This window comes from Dermochelys coriacea, chromosome 19, assembly GCF_009764565.3.
Source record: "Dermochelys coriacea isolate rDerCor1 chromosome 19, rDerCor1.pri.v4, whole genome shotgun sequence".
Classification (NCBI taxonomy): domain Eukaryota; kingdom Metazoa; phylum Chordata; order Testudines; family Dermochelyidae; genus Dermochelys; species Dermochelys coriacea.
Window position 1 is genome coordinate 11,269,534 of NC_050086.2, and position 12,661 is coordinate 11,282,194.

At 47.4% G+C, this 12,661-nt stretch overlaps 1 non-coding gene across 1 annotated transcript; it reads right to left on the minus strand.

Moving 5' to 3' along the window:
* Window positions 1-2: 2 nt before the first annotated feature.
* LOC119845394 lies at window positions 3-6,471 on the minus strand. The gene is made up of 4 exons (XR_006278254.1): window positions 6,276-6,471; window positions 4,960-5,065; window positions 3,670-3,732; window positions 3-3,303 (listed from the first exon to the last, which is right to left on the minus strand). It is a non-coding gene; the product is annotated as an uncharacterized LOC119845394 (transcript).
* Between the last annotated feature and the right edge of the window lie 6,190 nt (window positions 6,472-12,661).

Sequence of the window (12,661 nt, forward strand, 5' to 3'; positions counted from 1 at the left end):
TGACATCTCAAGGGTCTGGCCCCTATGGAGGGTGCTCAGAGCTTGAGAATTGACCCAGCCAGCCTGCACGCCACACTGATTTGCGGGTGGCTTTGTATTTCTCTTTATTATTCTTTGGAAAAATAAAGTGCCTATGATGATTAGAACCCATTTTCACCCAAAGCTTTATTCAGTCCCTCAGCACAAGATTTTGGGACTGAGACTCAACGTGGTTTACATTACGGAAGGCTGCACATTGTCTCTATGCGGCACTGCTCAGGCCAGGAGAAAAAAGGAGAGCGATGAAAGCTTTTTCCAGTCTCGCTGGTTTCTAGGGTCCCGAATGCCGAATGGGCGAGGAATCTCCCTAGAGAAGCTCTCACTGTAAGCACCCTCAATGCACCCCCAGAATAAGAACGAAAGGGTGAAATCCATTGAAGGGGTTCTGTCTTAAACCCCAACCGCATCTCAGATCATTTTGTGAGAGAAAATGTTTGATTGCAACCCGCAGGTGTCGCATCATTCGTTGTAGCGTTTAGGAGCCCAAGCCATGAACCATGACCCCGTTGTGCCAGGCACTGTACAAACAGCAAAAAGACAGTCCCTATCCCAGGGGTTTACAATCTAAGTTTAAGACAAAAGACAGCAGAGGGGAGGGGAGGTGTAAGTAAACAACGAGGCAATATCGATCATTAAGATTGCGGAGATTTTGGAGGGTCCACTGGGTAGCATTCACGTATGCTATGCTTGCTGCTTTCCTGACAACAGGTACAAACAAGGGGCCAGATTCTCATCTGCTAGAATGGTTTAACACCAGAGTTACAGCGGCGTAAATGACAGCAGTCTTGCCCACGATCCCTATGCTTGGGAGTTTATCATTTGAAAGGAGAGGGATAGAGGAAGGGTGAGCTGCAACAAAATAATGGCAGCTAATGCAGCAGTGATCTTTAGCGTCTCTTAATAGCTCATCTATTTAAACAAGCTATGCTACATTGTCACAATCCTCTGGGGGCAGAGCAATGGGAATCACTATCTGTTTTCTATGGAAACCGAACGAGTATTAAAGGACCCTTGGAGCATTCACTCCTGTGGCAGCTCTGCCCCGTCTCATACAGGGCCTTGGGCAATCACTAGAACTGAATACCTTGCAGGGAGTCATACTGTAAACTCCAGCCTTCCCCAGCTGCCAGAGCTCCTCATGTTTGGCGCAAAAGCAGGTGGGGCACTTCTCAGAACATAGGAGATACAGTCTCATTACAGACAGAGAAGACTCCCGGAGAACTCCCAAGATGCTGGGGTTGTTGGAGCTTGCCAGGTGAATGATTCATTTCTCTATCTAAATTGCACTCCGGTGTCTGAAGGCGAGTCATCAGCAGGGTTTATCTGGTGGGTGCTCCCATAAGAGCAAAGGTGTGGGGGGGGGCTGCTGTTGCATTCATTGGCCTCAGTGAAATGCCTCGGGTGAAGAAGTGTGGCTCTATGAGGTCTCCAGGATTGGGCTCCTGATCAGCCATGCCCTTTGGATGCTGAAGGGTCAGGACATGAACAGTTCAGTGGCCAGGCCAGAGACAGGCACTCACACAGGCCGAAGGGCCACCACTCCAGTTATGAGGAGTTGGTCCATGTGGTCTTGCACTGAAACTCATGTAGACTCTGTGCGTGGCTAGGGACTGAAGGCACCACTGTGTAGAGACAAGGAATATTACCACTCCACTGCTAGTGACAGACAGGCAGGGAATGATCCTGCCCTGGTAGTAGCTACAAACAAAAAATGGAATCACCTTAAGGGCTGCACTGGTGCCCTCAGTAAGGGCCCAGGCTCATTGGTGGAGAGGGCGGAGAGGTAGATGGGGGGCATTGCCCCCCTAAACTATACAAGGCAGAGGCATTCACCTCCTACTTCCTCCCAGTGGGAGGGAGAGGTGATGCCAGGAGCTAGGTACCCAGCCCCTGTGATGAAAGGGACACTGATCCGCAGGCACAAGGCACCTGGGGAGGAGCTGCTTCCCCCCCCACCTCTTGGCGGGGCACAGAGGAACTTGGGTGGAGGGTATGAGCAGGTGACACAGGCATTTACCTGTGCTGGTCAGTTGTTCTTTCAGGGAGCAGACTAGAGCCAGGCAGCTGCAGCTTCCACAAACTGGGTGAAACCAAACTTTGGTTTCAGTTGGGACCTCTAGTACTAAAAGGCCCCTCCCAAGTGCCACGACTCCCAGCCCCCTGCTCGTCTTACAAACCACCCCCCCATCCTAGCGATCCTGAGGGAAAGGACGCAAACAAAAGGGGAATAAGCTCTTTAAAAGCCCCACACTGGGTTTGAAGTGTTCCTTGCACTGGGCATGTCATAATATAAAGGGAAGGCTAACCACCTTTAAATCCCTCCTGGCCAGAGGAAAAACCCTTTCACCTGTAAAGGGTTAAGAAGCTAGGATAACCTCGCTGGCACCTGACCAAAATGACTAATAAGGAGACAAGATACTTTCAAAGCTGGGGGGTGAGAAACAAAGTCTTTCTTGGTCTGTGTGTTGCTTTTTGTTGGGACCAGAGCAGGAATGCAGGTCAGAACTCCTGTAAAGGGCTAATAAGCAATCTAGCTAGATATGCGTTAGATTCTGTTTTTTTAAATGGCTGATAAAATAAGTTGTGCTGAATGGAATGTATATTCCTGTTTTTGTGTCTTTTGTAACTTAAGGTTTTGCCTAGAGGGATTCTCTACGTTTTGAATCTGATTACCCTGTAAGGTATTTACCATCCTGATTTTACAGAGGTGATTCTTTTACTTTTTCTTCAATTAAAATTCTTCTTTTAAGAACCTGATTGCTTTTTCATTGTTCTTAAGATCCAAGGGTTTGGGTCTGTGTTCACCTATGCAAATTGGTGAGGATTTTTATCAAGCCTTCCCCAGGAAAGGGGGTGTAGAATTTGGGAGGATTTTGGGGGGAAAGATGTTTCCAAGCAGCCTCTTTCCCTGGTCTATATTTGTTAGACGCTTGGTGGTGGCAGCAATAAAGTCCAAGGGCAAAAGGTAAAATATTTTACCTTGGGGAAGTTTTAACCTAAGCTGGTAAAAATAAGCTTAGGGGTTTTTTCATGCAGGTCCCCACATCTGTACCCTAGAGTTCAGAGTGGGGAAGCAACCTTGACAGGGCACATCCCACCTACCGAGGCTCTGGAGCGTGGCCACGACTCCCCCTGCAGGCACGCTGCCTCCCGAACTTATGGCAGACCAGCTCATCAACCAGGAACCCACGGAATTGGCTGCTATGCCAGTGGCCTGGAACCCCAATGCATCCACCAGGGCTGGTCCTCCATACATCAGAGCGACTGGAGCAGAGAGACACAGATTAGATCAGAGGCGTTTCTGTTTCAGCCCCTTTTGAAGCCCAAACTGCGCAGCCCGAGTGAGGCATTCACCACAGAGGAGGAAGGCCCTGTTTGGTTTACACAGGGTCATACAGCACGTTAAGAACTGTCTGCAGCATTAGACTTCAGCTGCTCTCCCCTCCCATCCTTGCCTTGTGCTGTGAGAACTAACCAACTCAGCACATACATATGCTCACTCTGCTACAAAACCATCTACTATTACCCTGAGCTGTATGGATGGGACTGCTCCAGGGTCATGCAACTTTTCCTCTGCCCCCTCCCTCCCACACCCCTGGCCACCGTTGGGGAGGGGCATTAATAACCCACCTCATCCCACGACCATGTACGGGAGAGCATCCATTAACGTGCAGCCATCTTCCTCTTCATCATCTAAAGAGACGGGCAAAGAAACAGTTTGAGCATTACTGGGAATTTTGGGTTAGAGAGGGCATGTGAGGGGGGGGCATTTGTGTTTTAATATTTGCTTATTTTTGCACATCCAAAATAAGAAGAGATTCTGACGGGGGAGAGGGGCTTGTTTAGGCCACAGTCCTCCAGTTGGATCCATACACGGGAACACCGACATTCATGCAGAGCCCTCAGTGACTTTTCTGGGAGCAGAGGGTAGCGCCTTAGATTATAAACTATAAGAGGCAGGGGCCTTGTCTCTGTGTTTTCCTGGATGAAGCAGTGATCTGGGTGCTGACCCATCGGGCCTTCCAGCCAGAAAAGGCTACAGTTAAAGGTGGGCTCAGAACCTGTAACTCTTGTGCGTATTTATCACAACACAGCCTTTAATACCACAAATAACACAGTAGCGTACGATTCCCCCCACCCCCTCCCAACCTTATCTTTGTGCCAATTCCCTCTGCTCATGTTTCTGTACTTGCCACACTGGTCAATCAAAGCCAGGTTTCCCTGGAACTCCCACAGATGCATCTAAGCGAGGGCTAGTTCCACCCCCAGGGCCTGATCCAGCGCTCAGATCCATATGGGTGCAGCAATCCATTGGCAGGAGCAGGTCCCAGAGTTCAGCATTTTATGCCCTGGGTTTCAGGTATGGCACTGCTCTACAGAAAGGTCACAAGAATATTTTCCCCACCCCTCTTCTTGTGCTCAGAAGGAGTTGAGCTGTGATTTGTCACCAAAGAAAAACCATTTAAAAAACCAACCAACCAAACGTTTGGGCAGAGGCCAGATCTGGAAAGTCTGAGGAAGCTGGGAGCTCCTGAGAAGAGAAGCCTTAACTAGAAACCTTAGTGCTACTAGGCCACTTATAAGACATCATGCAAGCCTATGAAGCTATAGCGATGATAGTGGCTATCACAAGCAGCCATCATGCACACATGGGAATTTAGGGGTCTGCAGGGAAGAGAGCAAGGCCTGCACAGGCCATGGGGACTCACTTCTAGGGTAGGGAATGGCAGATTGCAACAAATTGCAAGCTTCCTCTGTCGCCCATGGCAAGGAGAAAGCAGATGCGTGCAGTCATCAGCGCTGTCTGTCGATGCAGCACCTGGCCCCAGCACTGATTTTGATTTGGGGGGGCAAAGGAAATCGGGGGCAAAGCTGATTTTGATGTGGGGGGGCAATGGAAATAAGCAAAAATAAATATACCTATAAACTTGTCAGCAGAGCCACTGGACAGAACCAGACACACCAGGAAGAGGAGCTATGATTGCCGCCACATGGCACCGAGTGAGGATTTCTTCCTGTTAGGCACCTGCAGGTAGAAAAGTGACACCATCCCTCTGCCCGGCTACCATTCTGCTGCCTGCCGGTCAATTGGGAGATGGAGGTGTGTGCGCGCATCACTGCCCTCTGCTGGACAGGTAAACTCTAACCTTCCCCAATGGGTTCCCAGCCCCTCACCTCTCAGAAGGGTATTCCACAGAAGATACCACAAACACATTGGAAGAACAAGCTGTCCATTCCCCAGGATTTGGGGCTGGGCATTTTGAGCCAGGCTCATGTCTCATAGTCTTTAAGGTCAGAAGGGACCATCATGATCAACTAGTCCAGTGGGTCTCAACCTTTCCAGACCCCTGTACCCCTTTTAGGAGGCTGATTTTTCTTGGGTACCCCAGGTTTCACCTCACTTAAAAACTGCTTGCTTATAAAATCAGACATAAAAATACAGAAGTGTCACAGCCATGCTGTTACTGAAAAATTGCTGACTTTCATTTTTACCATATAATTATAAAATAAATCGACTGGAATACAAATATTGTATGTACATTTCAGTGTGATACTGTTTGTCACGCGTGAGCCTTGTCTGAAGCCTGAACCCCAGGCAATGGGGCTGAAGCACATAACTTAGCTTCACGGGGTCCCCTGTGGCATGGAACGTGGGGCAACTGCCCTGCTTATCATTTCCTAATGCCAGCCCTGCACTTGCAACTCCCCTAAACCTGTCCCGTGACCCCCCCTTGGGGGCTGCATCTCCCCCAGTTGAGAAACATTGATCTAGATGATTGAGTGCACCCTGGAATACCTCTTGCGTACCCCGGGGCACCCATACCCTGGTTGAGAACCACTGATCTAGTCTCACCTCCAGCACATTGCAGGCGACAGAACCTCACCCACCCACCCCTTTAATGGACCAGATCCCCCAACCTCTGGCTGTGTTATGGAATTCCTCAAATCATGATTTAAAAACTTCAAGTTTCAGACAATCCACCATTTATACAAGTTTGAACCTGCAAGTGACCCATGCCCCATGCTGCAGAAGAAGGCAAAATAAAAAACAAAAACAAAACACCAGGTCTCTGCCAACCTGACCCAGGAGAAAATTCCTTCCCAACCCCAAATGTCACTTCTATGAGTTTAAAATCCTAAATTCTCTGCTCAGTCCACAGTCTCTCTCTCCAGCCCAATGCGATTACATTGCATTTATCCCGTTACTGAGCAGAGAGCTTGCGCTTCCTTTGTACCTTGCACAGCTGTACCCAGTGGAGCAGAGGACAAGCCACCACCTCCCTGCAGATCAGGATGTAGAGCTGCTAGAGGACAGAAGGCAGCCAGCTGCCCCTTTTTATCCCCATCCCTTTGCTCCACCTAAGCTTGGATGGTCACTTGCGTAATTCACTTGCTCTTACCCTGGGGCTGTCTGTTTAATTTCTCCTAGTTCCGTTTCTCTCATCGACAGGCTCTGCTAGAAGCAAAGAAATGAGTCTAGGAAACTGAAACTTAAGCTTAAAGGGACCTCACCCATTTAAAAAGCACACATCTACTTACAATCATTTTACCTCCTATGGCACAAGCCACGGTCACTACCACTGGGCGAGAACATCTCCCCCCGACCCCCATTACTTACAGTTTGTTCCCTTTGGACCTGGCAGCTTCCACTTCCCCCTTTTGCACCTGCAAACTTTGCAAACTTTTACCCTTGCACATCAGTACATGACAGTCTGTCTGTCCCCCAGACCTGGACACCCTAACAACAGTTGGGGTGGAGGCTCCAGCCACAGCTACTCGAACGGGTGCCAAAGCTGCCTCCCAACTCAGCAGTGGGAGCTGCCCCTCCAGCCCCCATGTTGGCAGCTGGGAGCTTCCCTTCTCCAAAACAGCAGCAGCATTTGGCTGTCTCTGGAGACAAACTTCTGGGGGAACTTGCAGTGGGGGGGATCATTGTAATACTTGTAAACAGCATAGGGTGACCAGACAAAATGGGGTGGGGAGTAATAGGAACCTATATAAGAAAAAGACCCAAAAATCGGGACTGTCCCTATAACATCGGGACATCTCGTCACCCTAAACCAGCGTCCCCGTGATACGGAGTCGCTGGGATGATGCACAGTCAGCCTGTCGCGGGATCTCGGCAGGCTATGTTCCCTCTATGGTGGGCGCCTGCCCGGCCCGGCCCGCTGCGCTCAGGGGCCTGGGCTGAGGGGAGGAGCTTGGGGCGTGCCGGGCTCTGGCGGCTCCTCCAGCCCCAGGGCAGCGGCGCGGAGAGACGCCCCGGCCCCCGGGCTGCGGCGGGGCCCGATGTCTGTCCCCCCACAGCCAGATGCCTCCGCCCCCCCAATCCCAACCCCGGGGCAGTGGCGGGGAGGGAGAATTCCCCCAGCCCTGGGGCTGCTGCAGCTGGGGAGAGAGCTGGGGGAGTCCTCTCTCCCGCCGAAGCCCTGGGCAGCCTGCACCCCCAACCCCTTATCCCTGGCCCCACCCCAGAGCCCACACCTCCAGCTGGAGCCATCACCCTCTGCACCCCAGCCCAAACCTCTTGGCCCCACCCCACCACAAATCACCTCCATGTTGATGCACATAACAGCATTCATTCCACATATGGATGAGAAAAATTAGAGGGAACATTGGCTGCAAGGTCACTTTAACTAATGGCTTTTCTTTTCCATGGGCATCAGATGACAGTATTGACACAGGTGCCTTTTGTCCACTGCTGAGCTGGAGAAGAAAGACAAGGTGGGTGGCGGGGGGAGAAAAGATCTTTTATTGGACCTGGCTGGCTGTTGGTGAGAGAGACCAGCTTTCGAGCTTATTCAGAACTCTGGGAAAGGTACTCAGGGTGCGTCAGCTCCATAAAAGGCGGAACAGATTGTTTAGCATAAGTAGCTAACTCCTATTTCAAGGGACCATTCAAAGTGAAGCGGCCAGTTAACACCTCTACAGTCATAGGATAACATTATGAATTTAAGCTCCCGTTTATAACTTCTCTAAAAATCATGGATTTAAAGTCACTGGATTTATGGTTTATTACAACAATCGGTAACCCACTAACCTCTCTTTTTTGTCCGATGACTGGAGACTGGACAGAGCTGTACTGTGCAGTAAACTCCCTCAGGGTGGTTAAGCACTGAAACAAATTGCCTAGGGAGGTTGCGGAATCTCTATCATTGGAGGTTTTTAAGAACAGGTTAGACAAACACCTGTCGGGGATGGTCTAGTTATTACGTAGTGCTTCCTTGAGTGCAGGAGACTGGATTTGATGACCTATTGATGTCCCTTCCAGTCCCACATGTCTCCGATTCTCTCCTGACCTGGATCCCAGCTCTTTTTCACCTGGCTTCCTTGCATCTGTGGACTGTAAGAGCAGGAGACATGGAGGCACGTGGTGGGCTCCACACAACCATCCCAAGACAACTCCAAACCAGACAGACAGACGGGTCCAGATTCAGCTGGTCTGGGAAGGACATGTCGTGCTTGTGAGTGCCCATGTCCTGATGTGACAGATACTATGGACACATGGAACCATCAAAATCTATTCTTCAACTTGATGTTACATGTATATTTATTGCCTAGTGTCAAGGTTCCTTCCCCACTCTGAACTCTGGGGTACAGATGTGAGGACCGGCATGAAAGACCCCCTAAGCTTATTTCTACCAGTTTAGGTTAAAACTTCCCCAAGACACAAAATTCCTCATATCTGGGATTCAGTATGCTGCCACCACCAAGTGATTTAACAAAGAATCAGGGAAGAGACCACTGGGAGACGTCTTCCCTCAAAATATCCCCCCAAGCCTTACATCCCCTTTCCTGGGGAGGCTTGAGAATAAACAAGATGAGCACAGACCAGCCTTAGGTTTTTAGGACCCTAAAAACCCAATCAGATTCTAAAAAACAGAACTTTATTAAAAGAACAAAAAAATAAAAGAACAACTCTGTAAAATTAGAATGGAAGATAATCTCACAGGCAGTCAGATTCAAAACATAGAGAATCCCTCTAGGCAAAACCTTAAGTTACAAAAGGACACAAAAACAGGGATACAATTCCCTCCAGCACAGCAAATTTCATAAACCAAAAACAAAAGAAATTAAACATTTCTGCTAGATTATTACTAATTTCGGGAAGTTGGATTGCTTGCTTTCTTGATCTGTCCCGGGAGAGGCAAAACAACTGCTTTCTCCCCCACCCCCCATGTATTGGTCATTTTGGACAGGTGCCAGCCAGGTTATTGAGCTTCTTAACCCTTTCCAGGTAAGAGGATTTTGTCTCGGGCCAGGACGGATTTTATAGCACTGTATATGAAAGGTGGTTACCCTTCCATTTATATTTATGACAGGTAGTGATTAGTTCCTGATTCAATGGGGGAGTTACAAGGTTTCCCTGCGGGGCCAGGGAAGAATAATGCCAATCCCTAAGGCAGGTTATAAGTCTGGAGAAGTTTGGTCCTGGGGAAGTTGCATAGACTGTTTTGACCTCACTCATGTGGCCTAGCAAACAAAGAATTGAAAATGGTATAAAACAACCACCTGATGCAGACAGAGGGGGCACTCTCAGATTTGAGCTAAGGACCAACATGAAACTGTGATCAGAGAGACAGACCCTGCAGAAGGGTCTGAAGTTTTAATCCCCATGGGGAAGATGAGCCACTGCCTGATAAGCTAGACCTGCAAATAAATGCTTGCTTTCCGGATATTTTCTCTGAACTCATCATCTCCTTTCTCTGAAATGCTTCTGAATAAACAGTACTTTGTTCTAGAACTGGCTGGTCCCTGGTGACCTTGTCACTGCCTCTGATACAACGGGACTGCAGGGGCTAAATTAAAGTCAGGCCTGTTGAGGTGATCACAGTGAATTGCAGGTTGCTGCAACCTACAGCTCCATCTGGAGGGAGTGGGTTGTAGGATCACACGGGAAAAAGGTGATGGCTGAGGACTAAGTGGGACACCCTTGTCACGGTATCTGGAGTGGCTCACAACTGAGAGTGCCAACTTCAGGGCAGACTGTCAGAAAATGTGGCAGACACCCCTATCTGGTGTTGTTCTATAATGAGATTTCAGCAAACCAGTAGCAAAGGTGAGCTCTGGATCACTATCCCAGTTTACCATGGTGTCACAGACTGTCCCTGCTTGTCCAGCCGGATTGTCACCCAGACAAACCAAACTTAGTGATAATGGTCACTCAAACCAAAATTCATACCACATCAGGTTGCTCCGAATCCCAAGAGACAGGTCACTTACAGTAAACAATTGGTACTCAGATCATACACAAAGACAACGCATAGTCAATTCGTAGTAAACTAACTAAAGATTTATTAGCTAAGAAAGGAAATGAGTATTATTGAGAGGTTACAGTGGGTAAAATATATTGTACAGGTGAGTCACCGTTTGTAATTCAAATGATGGCAGTGATATAATAAACTGCCAGTTTCCCAAAGTCTTGTCAGGGTACCAGACTCTCTCAGGGGATCTCTGCTTTGTATCTGGTACACTTCCCTGTAAGAGTCCATATGGTCCAGAGCAGAAGGATCTTTCCTAGAATCCATCTCTTAAAGCTTTTTCTCACAGAAACAAGCTGACAGCGACACTACTCATGTGGCTTTTCCTTGATAAAGGTGAGTGAGGAATGCACTTATTTAGCTTGACCTCCAGTCATCACACACAATGGCCACTTGTTTGAAATTAGCCTTTGCTTCATTTGCATTCCACAAAGCTTCATTTGCATTTGATGGGTTAGTTAGTTACGGGGTATACATAGTAAAAAGAAAAGGAGTACTTGTGGTACTCCTTTCTTTTGCGAATACAGACTAACACAGCTGCTACTCTGAAACCTGGTATACATAGTGTAAATGTTTGTTATTGAATTACAACAGGATACACATAAGTGGAAACAGTGCAAGTAACATTCCACTTGTTTCATGAAGTTTAAAGACCCTATACACTTCCCCATTAACAATCACTTTGATCTATATAATAACAAGTGAATTGGCCTGAATACCCTCTGACATGACCTGATCAGCCAGCATCACAGCCCTCAAGGAGGCCACAAAGGGGTCAGAAGTAGAGCTGGGCCATACATTTTCAATGAATAGTAAATACATCAAAAAATACATTTTTAGGCCATTTGTAAACGCATTACAAATCAAGTTGAATTCAGTGAATAGTTTTGGCCGGAAAAGAGCTGAAAACATCTAAATGGTTTATTTCTGCCATTTTAAACAAAATGTTGCAACTTTTAATTTCAAAACAGTGCTTCGTTTTGAAATTCAGATAATTAAAAAAAAAAAAAAGAAAGAAAAATTTTTTTAAAAAGGGTGAAAAACACCCTAAATGAAAAGGTTCAAAGCAAACCGAAATTTTTTGGATTTTTTGGTTTAAACCCCAAACTAAAAAAATCAGTTATTTGCTCTGTTCCAGTCACAGGGTGCAGTTATCTCGGGAACTGTGACAGCTGACTCCTTTTCTCTTCTTCATGGAAAAAGACCTGACTTTTTTCTGGCATTAACCTCTGGATGGAGGTATCCTGAACTAGCTTTCATCTGTGGGTTAGTCCATAACCTGTCCTGTGTCCTGGACACCAGACCAAATGGCCCCAGAGAGAGACTAGGTCTAAAACAGTTTTTGTACTTGGCTGGTTCGAGGTATGCTTTTTAACTGATCGTTCTATCAGTACAACCTCTAGTGTAGAAGCAGGTATAAGTATATTCTACCAGAACAGTATTCTCTTTCCGAGCAGGAATAAGCTCTACTAGACACCTTTATGCTGGTATAACTGCATCCACATTGGAGGTGAGCAGGGATTATATCATTTTAACTTACTGGTAGAAGAGTAGCAGCCGTGTTAGTCTGTATTCGCAAAAAGAAAAGGAGTACCCGTGGCACCTTAGAGACTAACAAATTTATTAGAGCATAAGCTTTCGTGAGCTACAGCTCACTTCATCGGATGCATTTGGTGGAAAAAGCAGAGGAGAGATTTATATACACACACAGAGAACATGAAACAATGTGTTCTCTGTGTGTGTGTATATAAATCTCTCCTCTGCTTTTTCCACCAATGCATCCGATGAAGTGAGCTGTAGCTCACGAAAGCTTATGCTCTAATAAATTTGTTAGTCTCTAAGGTGCCACGGGTACTCCTTTTCTTTTGCGTATACTGGTATAGTACACCTTATACATTGACAAGGCTATGTGACCTTCTCTTTTCACCAGCTATAAGAATTTTCGTGTAGCTCAAGCAGTAGAGGGCTGTCATTTCGAGCTGATAACTCCAGGGTCCTAGTGCCTGCGCTGGAACGCATGAGCGTCATTCCTCAACCCATCTTCCTCCTTTAAAGAACAGGCCTTCTCCACTTGAGAGCTGGATCTTCTTCGGGGTTAGGATTCCACCCAGCAGAGGGCAGCATAGATTTCCTTGCCTTGTTTCATGCTCTGTTAGACCGCTTTACGTTTTTACCATTTGCTGTGATGATTCTGAAATAAGCTCTTTCCTCATTCACAGCAGGATGCTAGCTTGAATTCATGTTCTACAGAGAGCAATGATGGCTCTGCAGGAATAATGCAGAGTGCAGGCTGTATTTGCAAAGTATCTTGGGAACCCAGATTTCCAGGTCTTTTATTCCCTTGACTGAAGTCACTAAAA